Source organism: Myxine glutinosa, chromosome 6 (genome assembly GCF_964187855.1).
Source record: "Myxine glutinosa chromosome 6, kmMyxGlut1.1, whole genome shotgun sequence".
Classification (NCBI taxonomy): domain Eukaryota; kingdom Metazoa; phylum Chordata; class Myxini; order Myxiniformes; family Myxinidae; genus Myxine; species Myxine glutinosa.
This window is the reverse complement of record NC_136266.1, coordinates 140,393,433-140,410,189: the sequence shown is the minus strand read 5'-3', so window position 1 is coordinate 140,410,189 and position 16,757 is coordinate 140,393,433.

The following is a 16,757-nucleotide window of genomic DNA, read 5'->3' as shown; positions in this document are numbered from 1 at the left end:
TGAGAGAGGAGGTCGGAGGAGTGCGCAAGGAGGTGAGGCACTGTAAGGAGCGCATGGAGAAGGAGGTGAGAAAGGGGACTGTAAAATTGCAAGGTGGTATAGAGGAGTTGACGCTGGGAGTAGAACAACTGACAGTGGGACAAAAGGAGTTGGGGGACCAGGTAAAGAAGAACACAGCGGTAATAGAGGGTTTAAAATCGACACAGAAGGAGATGAAAAAGGACGTAGGGGTAATTAAAAAAGTGTCAGACGGTACATGAGGACCTGACGAGGAAAATGAACAAGGTGGTAGAGGTGGTGGAGGTTAAAGAGCGGGAGGTGCGGGAGCATATAGAAAAAAATAAGGTGGAGTTAGAGGAAGAACTTAAGGGGGCGCACGAGGAGATGAAGGAGGTGAAGCAGAAATTAGAAGAAGTGGAAGAAGGGGTGAGCGAAATTAAGAAGCGACAGAGAGAGGATAAGAAAGAGATAAAGGAGGAAGTAAAAGAATTGGTCCAAAGTCTGTGTTCGGATCGTGATGATGTGCTCGTTAACCGGATGAGGGATTCGCAGGTGATGGAGGAGAAGCGAAGAGAAAGAGGACCCGGTGTAAGTGGTGACCAATATGGTCGTGCGTATGATGCGCCAGGTGATTTAATAAGCTTGGGGGTCGAGATGGACCCGGATGTTCGTGAGAGGCCAAGAGTGAGGTGTATGGCTGGTCCGGAGGGTATGGAACGAGGGTGCGAGCGAGAGGGTCCGGTGATGGGAGAGGTGCGAGGTGTGAGTGAGCAAGGTTGTGGTGGGATGGAATGGGTAGCGGGTTGCGGAAGTGTGACCCATGCATCGACACCAACAGGGGTAGTTTTTAGAGGGACAGGGGAGGCACGGGAGCCCCTTGGGGGTAATGTACTGTGGGGGCCCGGCCGGTTCGGCCCCGCGCTGACCCCGCAAGGGGCGACGCACGGGGTCCGGCAGGCGGGCAACGACTCGCATACGAGGTGCTCCCACAAGGTCCCACTCGCGCCGTATGATGGCAAGAGTGATCTACGCGTGTACCTGGCGCAGTTTGACTGTGTGTGTAAGGGCAATGGTTGGGGTGAGGACGAAGGTGGGGTACACCTGGTGGCCGCATTGCGCGGCGCGGCGGCGGAGGTGCTGACGGCATTACCACCGGGTGCTCTCACACTGCCAGCCCTCCGCGACGCCCTAATTAATCGATTCGGCATTGAACAGCAGAGCGAGCTTGTTAAAGCTCAGCTCGCGCTGCGAAAACGCAAGCCCCAGGAAGCCATCGGGGAACTTGCCCACGACATTCGCCGCGCAGTGGGGATCGCACATGCTAACATGGCAGCGGATTCCCGGGAAAGCCTGGCGCTGGACCATTTTATCCAGGCCCTCCTGGATATTGAGCTCCGGCAACAGCTCGCCATGTGGCGCCCGCAGACTCTGAGCCAGGCGGCTGACGCTGCAGCCCATTGGGAAGCAGCGAGGCCCCTGGCCCGGGGGAGCGAGCGTCACGCAATGGCGGTCTGCCAGGTGGGACCCCCGATGGAGGGCGGACCCCTTAGGGGGCCCGCCCCCGACGTGAGTCCTGACCTGGCGGGCATGGTCCGGAGGCTGGTGGACCAGCGTCTGGCGGGACCTGGACCATGGCAGGCGGCCCCGGAGGTGGCCCGCGGTGGACCACGAGCGGGTAATCCAATTCGGACCTTTAGGGGGGGAAATTTGGAATTCCGGAGACAAGCATCTTATCAGGTGATGTGCTATACTTGCAACCGTCTGGGTCACCTGGCGCGGCACTGTCGAGCCACGCGCCGGGATGATCCCCGGCGGTTGAGGTCCTCAACTCCGCCCAGGGGGGAGCGGGTTAGCCGACCCCAGACACCCCCCCCGCCAGACCCCGGGAAACTAGAAGGCCTTACACCGGCGAGCAGGCGCCCCCGTGGATTGCTGAGGCTTTAGATGCCGAGGCGGGACCCAGTACCTCTGAATAAGGGGGGCTTATTAGTGCCAGAGGACTGGGGGATTGATGAGCGATGGGCCCGGTGGGTAAGGGTGGCATCCCTGCCACCCTTCCCATGAGGGGGGGCCAAGGAGCACTAGTTTATGGGGTTTATGGCAGTGAAAACTAGCCCGGGTGGGTTAGGATATTGTGTGTAGGGATCTAGCGAAGATGACATTAGGTAACGTTAAGGTTAGTTAGTGACAAGGATACCTGTAGAGGGGACGCAGGTAGAGTAGAGTGGATGATAATGACGAGGGAGCGCAATAGTTTAAAGGGACGACTGGGAAGCGCAAGTTTCAGAGGGGAGTAGTTAGATGAGATGATGCTGTGTGAGAACTGGACAGGTGTGTGGAGCAGTGTATGAGTAGTGAGTGTTGTGGATCAGCGCGAATGCGCTTGGGGGAGAGAAGGGTGCAGGCGGCACCAAGTATGAGAGCACAGGTGTGCAAGTACAGGTGTGTGGAATATATGGAGCAGAGAATGAGTGGTGTGGAGAGAGTTGGAGTAAGTGGTACGGAGTGGTGTGCATGGTGCGAAGGTGTGGATGGGGGAAGAGTGGACCCCTTTTCACGAGTACCCGGGGAGGGTAGTTTAAAGAATAGTTAGAAGGTATAGGTAAATTGTGGTTGGATATTGGCATTTGTGGTGCGGTTGTAGAATGGTATTGTGGATGGGTGCATTGGTGTGGTGAAATTGGCTGGTCGTGTGGCCTGTTAGTATGAGTGTGAATGGTTGGGCACTCCGCCACTGTTAGATGTCGGCCAGGTGAGGCCGCAGGTGGGCTCTGGGAGCCGTTCGTGTCAGTGGGTGCCTGAGGATCCCGGGTGTGGATCGGGCAGCCCGTGCCAGAGAGGGCACTGAGGGGGTGAGAGTGCGAGAGGGCCTTCCCCAGTTAGTTAGGTTAGGGTGAGGAGCAGGTGAGCTCGGTAGGCAACAACAGTGGTGGAGGTGTGCAGGTGGGCGGACCAGCTGGGAGCGTCACACGACCCAGCCACCGAAATTGTGCGGGGGCACCGAGTGATGAATCGGGGGAGTGAGACCCCAACTTGAGAAGCACCACAGTTTGGTCAATGGAAATTGGTTTTTAGAACCCATAGTGTAAGTTGGCCAATGGATTGGCAGGGAAAGACCCCGGGTAATGTAAAGTTGTTAAAGTCATTTAGGAAATAGTTAGGATTGATGAACCTGTCGCACCATACGCAGCCACTTACCTGAGGTGATGATGATGACTCCACACCTGTGTTCCTTTGTTCTGTGTTGCAGGAAAGGAGAATTGCTGTGTGGATTTGTGAGACGCATCACGACGTGGATGAGACATTGGGGTGATTCCATCTCTCCCTCCTTAGGAGGGACTGATGATGAATTGGAGATGGCAGATTTTGATGAGAGTTGGAAATGGCAAATTTGATTGGTTAGGAGGGAGAGAAGACGAATTTGGTTTATGGGAGGAACGGGGAAGACAGTAGGGACGGTTGTTGATGTGTAAAGTAGATGTTTATGGGTAGTGTTGTGTTTTGTGGATACAGTAAGGGGTAAGGGAGGGGCAATGTAGGTTACCTGGTGGGGGGGGGGGGGCGTACGGTAGGAACGTACCTGTCTCACCTGGTTCCCATGTGCCCCCAGTGTGCATTACCTTGAATTGCGTGCACTTTTGCGCCCTTACCACCTTACTCACTTGTCTTCTTTTGTCTCCCACCTCCGAGGATCTGGCTTTGGGGCAGAGAGAGAGGAGAGAGAGAGGTGCTGGCTCCGCAGTTGTGGGCCTGTACTTCCGCTGCTTGCTGCCTGGATCGATACACCATTTGGACCGCAATTTTTGTAGCCGCCCACAATGGACCGCAGTTCTTTTGCGGTCAAGCACCACCCGTGGATGGACCTCTGGGTCAACGTGGCACCTATGCCATACAGGTGAACCACTTTTAGTTGGCCCCCCTGACGGCCACAATTTAGAAATGGACGCGGTTGGCGCCTTTCTTTATTTCTAAAGAAGCCAGAAGGCCAAGTGCACTCCATGAAGGCAAGACCAGCGGCAGAACATCGGCCGGCTGCGACACCACCGGTGACCATGGACACTTGATTGTGCATTTATTATTGAACACTTTATTGGTGCACCGGATGGTGCTGACTGTGCATAATGGGGTGGTGCTTTTGGTGCTTGGACGGGGTGCTCTGCACATTATTAAAGGCCGTAGGGCCACAGGGCACTCGTGGGTTGGTGTATCGATGCTGGCATGCGTGCTCTCTCTCTATGCATAACATCTGCATGTGTTCCTCAAAGAACAGGTCCTGGATCGTAGTGTAAATATCAGTCTTGTATAAATGATGCTCCCTACCGGCTGTATGTTTAGTTTGAGGATGCTTTCCGCGATTCGGTTATCCTGTGGGTGTGTTTCTGTTAGGAGAAGGGTGCAACGTCGCAGGGGGACATATTTACTCATTTGTGAACATCTGTAAAACTGTCGCACTCAGGGTTGAGTTAATAGTAGAGGGAACTACATCTGAGTGCCACACTAAAGTAGGTAAAAATTTATCGGGTCGGGACGCCCCGAGGTAGAGAAGGGTGCAATGTTGCGGATATGGGATTTGCATCCATCCATATCCGCTTGTAAATATTCCCCTATTTCCTCAATACTTCCCAACTATCCCCAATCCCCCATTCCCTAGTCCCATTTTCTGTAAACAACACTCTGTAGACCCGACCTCCCCCTATTTCCCCCCATTAAATGTCGCATCCAGGTCCACCGCATCTCACGTAGACAACTATAGGACATCTTGCTAGTTATTCTTAGTCTATGTCAGTTAAGGACTCGTTTCCATTAATTCTGACCCTTCGTTGCACCAGAATGTGATTGTATGGCACCGTTAGGAAGTTTAGGACCTCCCAATACCTCCCCGCAGCTCTTCCTCACGGTTCAGCAACAACAACAACAACAACAACAGCACGGCGGCGGCGTGTACAGGGAGTGCGCGTCCTCACTCCGGCTTGGTTGGTAGGGGGTGTTGGGAGGGCATGAGGCCTTCCCAGCGAGCCGCCATCGAACATGTGCTCGACGGGGTTACCAAATAGGGGCTCCCTGTCAGCTCCTCGTCAAGGGTGGAGCCCGGTAACCCCCGCACCCAATGGGAGCGGCGGACCGGTCCCATCTGGGGCGGAGCCAACCAGCCGAGGGCGTGTCACTCCCCGCTGAGCATGCGCAGGAAGAGGGAGGTGACGTCAGATACGCGCTGAGCTTGAAGCAAGAGAGACGCCACCTCCGAGCGCTGTGAGGCCTCCCTGCATCTCTTGGACCGTGCTTGATCCTGTCCCCGAGCCAAGGTGCACCTTGTGCTATCGAACTACCTGTCCTTCCCTGCCATCAATCCCTGTGTAAGTCAGCCTTGTTCCGTTTGTCTGTGGTCTGTCTGGGATAAGATAAGACTGTAACTAAGTGCCTATCTCTTCTGTGCCTTTACCTCACTACCTTGTAATCTACCCCTTTTCTCCCCCACTGTAATTATATCCTCCTCCTCCGGTCTTGAGAACTGTACCCCTGGCGTCGTTTCATTTATCCCAGTCGTTGTGTCCTTTCCAATCATTGATTTAGCGTAGCGCGATTTGGCCAACGTTCGGGTGGAATCGGGTGAGTTGGGGAAGAATCGGGGGAACTGTTAGGTCGCGGCAATACCACCGCTCGGTAAATAACATCTAATCCGCGATCCGTAACAATATACTGTTGTGGTTTTGGAATAAAGGTTAATTCCCCCTCGTCGGTAGACGCACCACAACATGAAGCCTCGCAATAGTTCAGTTATTTCTTTGTGAATGTAAGTGTAGTCCTGTCCTGTGTTCGTTTTGCGAAGAGCAGGCCCATGAGTGGGGCGATTCTTTTGGCGATAGCATGCCACGTGGCATGCCTGAACAAGTCTGGCGAGGCCGAAGGGAGGCGCTGCAGGAGGGAGTGGCCGGTAAGAACGAGCCGCCAATCAGGGCTCGAGGGGAGTGGCCAACCATGACGATGAGAGGTGTGGTTTGGAACATTCGAGTGAGACTCTGGGGCGGGGCCATAAAACCTTGCTCCGAGCCCCCCCCCCACCTCAGAAGAGGTGAGATCAGAGTTCTCGGTGAGAGTCGTGTGCACCTCAGTCAGAGCCGGAGAGTATCGTGAGTTCAAGTGCTGAGTTACAGTTCCCTGTGAGACGAGTTCAATTTCCCTGTGAGAGTGAGTGGAGTTGGGTTGAGCTTGAGCACGCACGAGAACGCACCGCAGAACGAGTGCATTGAATTGCGGTGATCGAGATTGTGCACGAACTTTCCCTGTGCCCTGCACTCTATTAATCGCGCGCTCGAGAGGACGACCCGTGCCGGGCCACAGACGCGCGATCTCCTCCTGCCTGCCTTCGCCTGCATACGTGCCGTGAACATCAGAGAGCCACGCCGGGTGAGCTGCCCCGGAGCGATCGACGGCAAAGCGCGCTTGGTGCGTGAACTTCTTCTCCCCGTGTGCGTGAGTGGGCCGTGTCTGGATATAGTTAAGATCGATTAAGCTTCTGCTCTTTGTCCCCTTTCCTTCATCCTGATCATTGTAAATAATAATAAATTGTGTTATTCCTTTGATTTGACTGTTCTCGTCCCTTCCATCCATTGGCTTCGCATGGTACGAATAGAACCGCTCAAATCGGGTTCCATAAAAGTAACAGCACGAGTCACGTGATACGCATACCGCTTGGGCGTACTCGATTAAGCGTGGCTTGTGCAAGGTTCGGTCCCCGCTTTCCTGGCAGCGTGGGTTAAACGTACGTGCGACGTTGACCCGATACCCTTTTTCACGTTTGCTCCGGAAGTGGCGATTTGGCCTCGCAGACCCGAAGACCCAGGGGAAAAAAGTGGTTTAACCCCCCCTTTGTAACGGGAACGGGCTTCGGGAGATCCGCAACAATAGATATATACAGTCACGTGAAAAAGTAAGTGCACCCCATGTAAAGTTTTGACTTTTTCAACATATTTCTACATACAGCTATTTGATCTTCATTTCAACAATATTGATAGATAAAGGTGATATAATATAACAAATATCATGAAACATTTACATTTTGTAGTCCATTGTATAATTTAAATAAACATAAATGCAAATTTCACGTGTGGATAAAGTAAGTACACCCCATGAAATGTTTTTAAAATCTTTTAAACATATGTGGACATATCAATATTTTATCTTCATTTAAACAGTATCTATACATAAAGGTGATCTAATTGAACAAAAAACAATGAGTAATTGACTTTGCAATAATTTATTGAACAACAAATTAAGATGTTTGAGGGGTTTCTTGCATGCACAGCTCGTTTCAAATCCCCCCACAACATTTTGATGGGATTTAGATCCGGGCTTTGACTTGGCCATTCCAGAACCCTCCATTTCTTTCTTTTCAGCCATTCCTTGGTGGATTTACTGGTATGTTTAGGGTCATTGTCATGTTGCAAGGTCAACGTTCGGTTGAGCTTCAACTCTCCGACAGATGGCCTCACATTACCCTCAAGCACCATCTGTCATGTCCAGACCACATTGTTCCAGAAGTGCTGGTCTTTGCCTCGGTGCTCATTGGCAAACTTTAGTCTTGCCCTGATGTTCTTTCTGGACAGCAAAGGTTTCCTCCTGGCACACCTCCCATGTAGATCAAATTTGTGCAGCCTCTTTCTAATGGTAGACTCGTGCACTTTGACATCAACAGTGGCAAGAGCTACCCTTAGGTCCCGTGATGACATTCTGGGGTTCTTAGAGACTTCTTTCAGCACCTTGCGGTCTGCTCTCGGGCTGAACTTGCTGGGGTGGCCTGGCCTGAACAAGTTGGCAGTTGTTTGGAATCTTCTCCACTTGTAGATGATCTTCCGGACAGTCGAATGATTGATTTCAAATTGTTTGGAGATCTTTTTAAATCCTTTCCCAGACTCGTAGGCATCGATAACCTTCTTTCTGAAGGCCTCAGAGAGCTCTTTTGATCTAGGCATGGTGACGCCACACACTTCAACAACAAAGAGCAAACCAAACGAAATGTCTGAGGTTTAAATGACAGGTTCCTCCAAGATCCTCTCTAACGGTGTTCTAATCATTTGCACCTGATTCTAATTTTAGGTATTTGAAGTCGTGATAAATGTAGGGGTGTACTTACTTTTTCCACATGCGAAATTTGCATTTATTTTTATTTAAATTATACAATGGACTACAAAAGGTAAAATGTTTCATGATATTTGTTATATTATATCACCTTTATCTGTCAATATTGTTGAAATGAAGAAAAAAATAGCTGTATGTTGAAATATGTTGAAAAAGTCAAAACTTTACATGGGGTGTACCTACTTTTCACATGACTGTATATATATATATATATATATATGTATATATATATAGTCAACTATCTGCTATCGCAACTTCGGCTATCACGTTTCACTGTTATCGCAGCTACCTAAAAAAACTGCACAAACACACGACTATCGCGCCCCAAATAAGGGCTATGGCACACCGGAAATGGTGGAAAAAATTCAAACAGTCTGGATGCTCAGTCATCACCGAGCGTGGGGTGATTCACGTGCTGATTGGTTGTGACGTCAGGACGTCAGGGGCGCTGTGATTGGCCGCCCGGCGCCATTCAAGTGCGCGTCGCCTCAGAGTGAAGTAATAGCAGTGTCCAAACCTTTTTTTGTGATATAACAATGGCCGATATACCCCGACCCCATCCTCCCACCATTGCCCAGTGTAATGCGGCGGCACCTGCAAGGGAAATCAAGAAGAGGAACAACTTAACTTACGCGGATAAATTCGAAATTGTGCAGTTGATAGACAATGGTGAAGCAAAGCGAAGTGTTGGAAAGAAATTTGGGATAAATGAGTCAACAGTGCGAAGTATTTACCAAAACCGTGACCATATCAAGGCCCATATGAATCTTGCCTTGTCAGAAGCAGGTGCCCAAGCTATGCGAAGCCGTAATCAATTGCTCCTCAAGACAGAACAATTACTAGGACGATATCTGGAGAGGCAAGCAAAGCGAAATTTGGTGATTGATACTCGTGAAATTATGAACACTGCCAAGGACATTTATGCTGCTGTGGCTCGTAAGATGGGTGTGCAACAACCTCCAGTCTTTCTTGCATCCAAAGGGTGGGTAGATAAGTTCATGTCCGGTCATAAAGTGAAAAGTGTTAAGATATCTGGCGAGGCGGCAAGTGGGGACAAGTCTGCAGCCCGCAAGTACCCTGAATCTATAAAAAAATATTATCGATGAAGGCCAGTACACTCCCGATCAAATTTTTAATATGGACGAAACCAATTTCTATTGGAAAACAATGCCTCGGCGAACATTTATCACTACAAATTCAGCCAACGTTCGTGGAAGGAAGGCCATAAAGGAGCGTTTCACCCTGCTGTTCGCTATGAATGCGTCAGGAACATGCCGCCTTAAACCCACAGTTGTGCATCGAACTAAAAGACCCAGGGCCTACAAAGGATGCAACATGAACAAATTAATTGTGCACTGGTTGACATCAAAGAAGGGGTATATGTCGGCCAAACCTTCCCAGGACTGGCTCAAGGAGGCATTCATTCCCAAGGTTGAGGATTTTTGCAAGTCCAAAAACATAAGGTTCAACATTCTCCTGCTCCTCGACAATGCCCCTGGATATTCGCCACTTCTTAGGGCCGAGTATCCTAATGTGAAGGTCGAGTTTTTGCCACCAAACACGACTTCCTTGATCCAGCCCCTCGATCAGGAGGTCATATCAGTTGTGAAGGCGTCCTATTCCACACGGCAATTTAGGAAGATGCGGCAGGCAACTAAAGACACCGCTTTTATCCAGCAATTGCTAGACAGTGAGGATGAGGATGAGGACATGGTTCAATGGGATACTGAGGCAGAACAAAAAGTGATTCGGTATTGGAAAAACTACAATGTGAAACAGGCTATCGACTTAATGGTAGACTGCTGGAACAATGTTACCCCTGCCACTATGGCGTAACATTTTGGAAGGTCTGCCTGAGGACCGCCAGGTACGCCACAGACTGTTGAGGCAGAAGTAGAGGCAGCGGCGAAAGAGGCACGCCAAATCCTTGGAGATGGTTTTGTTGAGATTACTGGTGAGGACATCCGAGAAATGATACAGCCTGCTGCAGTTACTGTCGACGAAATAATTGAGGAAGATGATGTGGCACAAGAAGAGGACAGTTCAGAAGAGGACAGTTCAGAAGAGGATGAGGAAGGTGTAAATGTGAGGCATGAGGGATTATCCATGGCCGACATCAAGAAGATGATAGACTTGGGTTGCCAGCTGCGCCAGCTCCTTGACAAGATTTAACAATCAACAGCGAAGCAAGGTGCTCCTTTATTAATAAGGCACTGGCAGGTTACGAGGAGCAGTATCAGGCGTTTGGCACATGCGTTAGTTTGGCGAATGTGTTGGTTTGGCGAATGTGTTGGTTTGGCGAATGTGTTGGTTTGGCGGATGTGTTGGTTTGGCGGATGTGTTGGTTTGGCGAATGTGTTGGTTTGGCGGATGTGTTGGTTTGGCGGATGTGTTGGTTTGGCGAATGTGTTGGTTTGGCGAATGTGTTGGTTTGGCGAATGTGTTGGTTTGGCGCATGTGTTGGTTTGGCGCATGTGTTGGTTTGGCGCATGTGTTGGTTTGGCGCATGTGTTGGTTTGGCGCATGTGTTGGTTTGGCGCATGTGTTGGTTTGGCGCATGTGTTGGTTTGGCGCATGTGTTGGTTTGGCGCATGTGTTGGTTTGGCGCATGTGTTGGTTTGGCGCATGTGTTGGTTTGGCGCATGTGTTGGTTTGGCGCATGTGTTGGTTTGGCGCATGTGTTGGTTTGGCGCATGTGTTGGTTTGGCGCATGTGTTGGTTTGACGCATGTGTTGGTTTGGCGCATGTGTTGGTTTGGCGCATGTGTTGGTTTGGCGCATGTGTTGGTTTGGCGCATGTGTTGGTTTGGCGCATGTGTTGGTTTGGCGCATGTGTTGGTTTGGCGCATGTGTTGGTTTGGCGCATGTGTTGGTTTGGCGCATGTGTTGGTTTGGCGCATGTGTTGGTTTGGCGCATGTGTTGGTTTGGCGCATGTGTTGGTTTGGCGCATGTGTTGGTTTGGCGCATGTGTTGGTTTGGCGCATGTGTTGGTTTGGCGCATGTGTTGGTTTGGCGCATGTGTTGGTTTGGCGCATGTGTTGGTTTGGCGCATGTGTTGGTTTGGCGCATGTGTTGGTTTGGCGCATGTGTTGGTTTGGCGCATGTGTTGGTTTGGCGCATGTGTTGGTTTGGCGCATGTGTTGGTTTGGCGCATGTGTTGGTTTGGCGCATGTGTTGGTTTGGCGCATGTGTTGGTTTGGCGCATGTGTTGGTTTGGCGCATGTGTTGGTTTGGCGCATGTGTTGGTTTGGCGCATGTGTTGGTTTGGCGCATGTGTTGGTTTGGCGCATGTGTTGGTTTGGCGCATGTGTTGGTTTGGCGCATGTGTTGGTTTGGCGCATGTGTTGGTTTGGCGCATGTGTTGGTTTGGCGCATGTGTTGGTTTGGCGCATGTGTTGGTTTGGCGCATGCGTTGGTTTGGCGCATGCGTTGGTTTGGCGCATGCGTTGGTTTGGCGCATGCGTTGGTTTGGCGCATGCGTTGGTTTGGCGCATGCGTTGGTTTGGCGCATGCGGTGGTTTGGCGAATGTGTTGGTTTGGCGGATGTGTTGGTTTGGCGCATGTGTTGGTTTGGCGAATGTGTTGGTTTGGCGAATGTGTTGGTTTGCCGAATGTGTTGGTTTGGCGCATGTGTTGGTTTGGCGCATGTGTTGGTTTGGCGCATGTGTTGGTTTGGCGCATGTGTTGGTTTGGCGCATGTGTTGGTTTGGCGCATGTGTTGGTTTGGCGCATGTGTTGGTTTGGCGAATGTGTTGGTTTGGCGAATGTGTTAGTTTGGCGGATGTGTTGGTTTGGCGCATGCGTTGGTTTGGCGCATGTGTTGGTTTGCCGAATGTGTTGGTTTGGCGCATGTGTTGGTTTGGCGCATGTGTTGGTTTGGCGCATGTGTTGGTTTGGCGCATGTGTTGGTTTGGCGAATGTGTTGGTTTGGCGAATGTGTTAGTTTGGCGGATGTGTTGGTTTGGCGCATGTGTTGGTTTGGCGAATGTGTTGGTTTGCCGAATGTGTTGGTTTGGCGAATGTGTTGGTTTGCCGAATGTGTTGGTTTGGCGCTGGTTTGGCGCATGTGTTGGTTTGGCGCATGTGTTGGTTTGGCGCATGTGTTGGTTTGGCGCATGTGTTGGTTTGGCGCATGTGTTGGTTTGCCGAATGTGTTGGTTTGGCGCATGTGTTGGTTTGGCGCATGTGTTGGTTTGGCGCATGTGTTGGTTTGGCGCATGTGTTGGTTTGGCGCATGTGTTGGTTTGGCGCATGTGTTGGTTTGGCGAATGTGTTGGTTTGGCGAATGTGTTAGTTTGGCGGATGTGTTGGTTTGGCGCATGTGTTGGTTTGGCGAATGTGTTGGTTTGCCGAATGTGTTGGTTTGGCGCTGGTTTGGCGCATGTGTTGGTTTGGCGCATGTGTTGGTTTGGCGCATGTGTTGGTTTGGCGCATGTGTTGGTTTGGCGCATGTGTTGGTTTGGCGCATGTGTTGGTTTGCCGAATGTGTTGGTTTGGCGCATGTGTTGGTTTGGCGCATGTGTTGGTTTGGCGCATGTGTTGGTTTGGCGCATGTGTTGGTTTGGCGCATGTGTTGGTTTGGCGCATGTGTTGGTTTGGCGCATGTGTTGGTTTGCCGAATGTGTTGGTTTGGCGCATGTGTTGGTTTGGCGCATGTGTTGGTTTGGCGCATGTGTTGGTTTGGCGTATGTGTTGGTTTGGCGCATGTGTTGGTTTGGCGCATGTGTTGGTTTGGCGCATGTGTTGGTTTGGCGTATGTGTTGGTTTGTCGCATGTTTTTTTCTGGTTTCTTTTGTATACAAGATCGAGGCTCGTGAAAGAGCTAACATTAATCACACAAAAAGTCAAACCAACACATAAAACACAAAAAATAAGGAGAGCGGTAGACAAGATGGGGAGAGAGGGGGCAGGACACAAACACAACATTTGAGAGCAGGGACATCGGGAGAAATGTGGGAGGGGGAGGGCTTGGGCGGAGGTGGGAGAGGTATAAAACATATGAACACTGCAAGGACTTCCAGGAAAGAAGTTGGAATTTCCAAAAAAAAAAGTGTATCTGGGGTGAATTAGCGGGGGTAGAAAAGATCAAGATTTTGGATGGGGGAAGATAAGAGATGGTGGTGAACAGCTGTTTTTAAAGACCTGGAGGGAGGAGTGGGATTGAAGGGAGTGGGGGAGTTTGTTCCAGAGGCAGGAGAAAAGGGGAATGAAAGAGTGAAGGTGAGCAGAGAGCCTAGATTTTGGCAGTTTAACCATAAGAGGGTTGCAGGCAGATCTTGTGCGACCTGAAGGAATATTGGGGGGACAGAGCACAGAGAGAGCTGGGGGAGCAAGTCCGGAGAGGAGTCGGTAGAAGACAGAAAGACCACCAACCTGCCTGCGGTGAGTGAGTGAAAGGCCCTCGGAGTTAACTTCATAGCAGGAGATTCCAATGATTCTGAAAGCTTTGGTTTCAACAGCGTGAAGCCGAGCTAGGTGTGAGGCAGGAGCACCAGCCCAGAGGGGGGAACAGTATTCCATTGAGCTGCGGATGAAAGCCTTGTATGTGGTGAGGAGCTCAGGTGTGCCAAGGAAGGACTTCGCACGACGGAGGATGCCCAGTCGGCGACTGGATTTGGAGGCCAGCTTGGAAATGTGGTTTTCCCAAGAGAGATCATGGCAGATAGTGAGACCCAAAAGCTTGAGCGACAGAACTTCTTGGAGAGGATTGTTGAGAAAGTAGATGGGAGGGTTTTCCAGTCAGTCCTTTCGGAGAGACATTGTAAGAGTGTGAGATTTGTCAGGATTAAAAGACATGTTCCACTTGTTTGACCAGTCTGTGATTTTGTCCAGGTCTGCAGAGAGTGAGGAGGCTGCAGACTGCCGATCTGAGGGATGAGGAATGGAGCGGCAGATAGTGGAGTCATCAGCAAAGAGATAGAGGATTTTCCAGAGAGTCGGAGAGATCATTGATGAAGAGCAGAAATAGCACAGGGCCCAGAACACTACCTTGGGGAACTCCAGCCAGAACAGGAAGGGGGAGATGAGAGAAATCCATTCAGGGCCACACGTTGCCTACGACCATAGAGGAAGTCCGCAAGCCATGAGTGGAAATTTCCATGGATACCATAGGAGGAGAGTTTGGTGAGCAGAGCTGGGTGCCAGACCGTATCGAAGGCACGTGATATGTCAAGTGAGACAGCTCTGATTTCCTGTTTGGCATTGAGGACTTCCATCCATTGTTGAGACAGCAGAAGCAACATGTCCCGAGTAGAATGACCTGGTCTGAATCCAAATTGATGATCAGAGATCAAGCCATTGGAGAAGATGAAGGATTTGATATCCGAAGCAATGATGGATTCCATGACTTTGCTGATAATTGGAAGCAGGCTGATTGGTCTGTAGTTGCAAGGATCTGTTTTTGCACCTTTTTTGTATAAAGCGGTAATGTTTGCTGATTTCCAAGATGCTGGCAGATGACCTTGAGCAAAAGAGGGTGAAAAGAACAGAGAGAGGATGAGATAGAGCGGCAGAGCAGGATTTTAGGACCCGTGGGCTGATGCCGTCTGGTCCAGTTGCAGAATCAGAGTCGAGGTTTGACAAAAACTTCTCCACCTTGTCAGGAGAGAAGGACACAGAGTCCAGGAGCAGTTGGGTTCGACTGGGAAAGGTGGGAACAGAGAGAGATGGGTTTGGGACACAAGATTTTGAGGCAAACACAGAGTTGAGGCATTCGGCTTTGTCACTGCGGTGTCAACTGTGTAGCCATTTGAGGTAAGGGAGGGGATGGAGGGGGAACAAACACCAGAAACGGATTTGACCAGACGCCACCAGGATTTGGAGGAAGGAGACAGGTTTGAGAGTTCAATCTTGAGTGTTGAGAGATAGTGCTTCCTGGCACTCATGAAGGTAGACACACTTGTTTCGAGCTTGGTGGAAGGAACTGAGATTGCCTTCAGTTGGATTTGCCTTCCAAGACGCAAAGGCAAGTTGTTTCAGGGCAACTGCCTCACCACAAGATTCAGTGTACCATGGATGGGAGGAAGGGTAAGACAACTGAAGACGAGATGGGATAAATCTGTGCATGAGAGAGAGCAGTTTGCTTTGGAAGAATTGATGTCAGAGGCAGTAGAGATGGCAGACCAGTCCAGGTAATTGATGGCTGCTTGCAGCCCGTGCCAGTCGGCCTGAGTGAAATGCCAGACTCGTCGGCGCTGAGGAGGCTCTCTGAGAATGGCCAGAGAGATGTCCACTTTAACAAGCACATGATCAGAAGAACCGATTGGAGCAGAAGAAGAGCAGCAGACATTTGCAGGGAAGTTAGTCATAACCAAGTCCAGAAGAGAAGATACTCCATTGACTGAGATCCGGGTCGGGAAATTGACAGATTGTGTCAGTCCCAATGAGTCACAGAAGTCCTTTGCTGAGGTGCCATGGCTGGTGAGAGATGAACCCACACCCAGCCAGCTGGCATGATGACAGTTGAACTCGCCACATATGAGGAAGAGAGAGTTTGGATGAGTTGATAGAAGTTGGTCCATGTTGTCCGACAGCGAAATGTAAATGGAGTCATCACTGTTTGGAGGACGGTACAACACACATATGAACAAAAGGTGGGAGCGAAGGGGAAGCCGTAGCCAAAGGTACTCCTGGGAGTGGGGTGGAGAGAGGGCAGTGCAGGGAGAGTGAGGAAGAGAGTTTTTGATAAAGATAGCAACCCCACCACCTAACCAGCACGAGGCTCAGGTCTATCATACCGGAGGAGGGAGTAACCAGGAAGATATATTCAGGAATCAGAGACATCTTGAAGGAGGAAAGTTTTTGTTAAGCAGATCAAGTCTGGATTGTCAGAAGCAACCTGAATGGAGAGATCAATCAGGTTTGAGCGAATGCCCCGGATATTCGAGGTCCATACAATTTGCATCATGCAATTTGAGGTCTAATAAGTAGTTGTGATGATCGTAAGTACGGACGAGTCTCTCACGGAAAAAGAGTTGTCAATGCATGGAATAGTTTATTTGGAAACGTCGTGGCAGAAGAAGCAGCTCGTAAAGAGTTTTAAATATGAATTTGACATGTCAACCCCCCACCCCCCATTTTTGTAATGGTACAATCCACACCTCCGCCCATTTTTGTAATGGTACAATCCACAACTCCACCCCCCCCCCCCCCCCCCCCCATTTTTGTAATGGTGCAATCCACAGCTGCGCCCATTTTTGTCATGGTACAACGCTAACATTTAATCAGGTAAAGGGTAAAGGGTAAAGGGTGCTAACCTCACGGACATGAATTACACTAGGATCAAGAAGCATTGGACCTGAGGTGGGTACCTGAGGTAGTACCTGAGGTGGGTGGCTACCTATTGAGCACAATAGCAGTAGCTCGTACCTGAGGATTCATTGCCGTCTCTTATTAACTTACAAGATGAAGAATTTGCTTACCACGTGCTTTTGTGACTTTTCTGAACTACACGCGTGCACGTTCCGTTGGGCGGCTTTGGCGAGAGACAGACAGACAGACAGACACACACACACACACAATCATACTATTCTTACCATACAATCTATAACCTTTATCCATGACTTCTCTTCACTCGAGACTTGTCCGCACTCGAATCAGCTCCTCACGTTGTTGAAGAAATC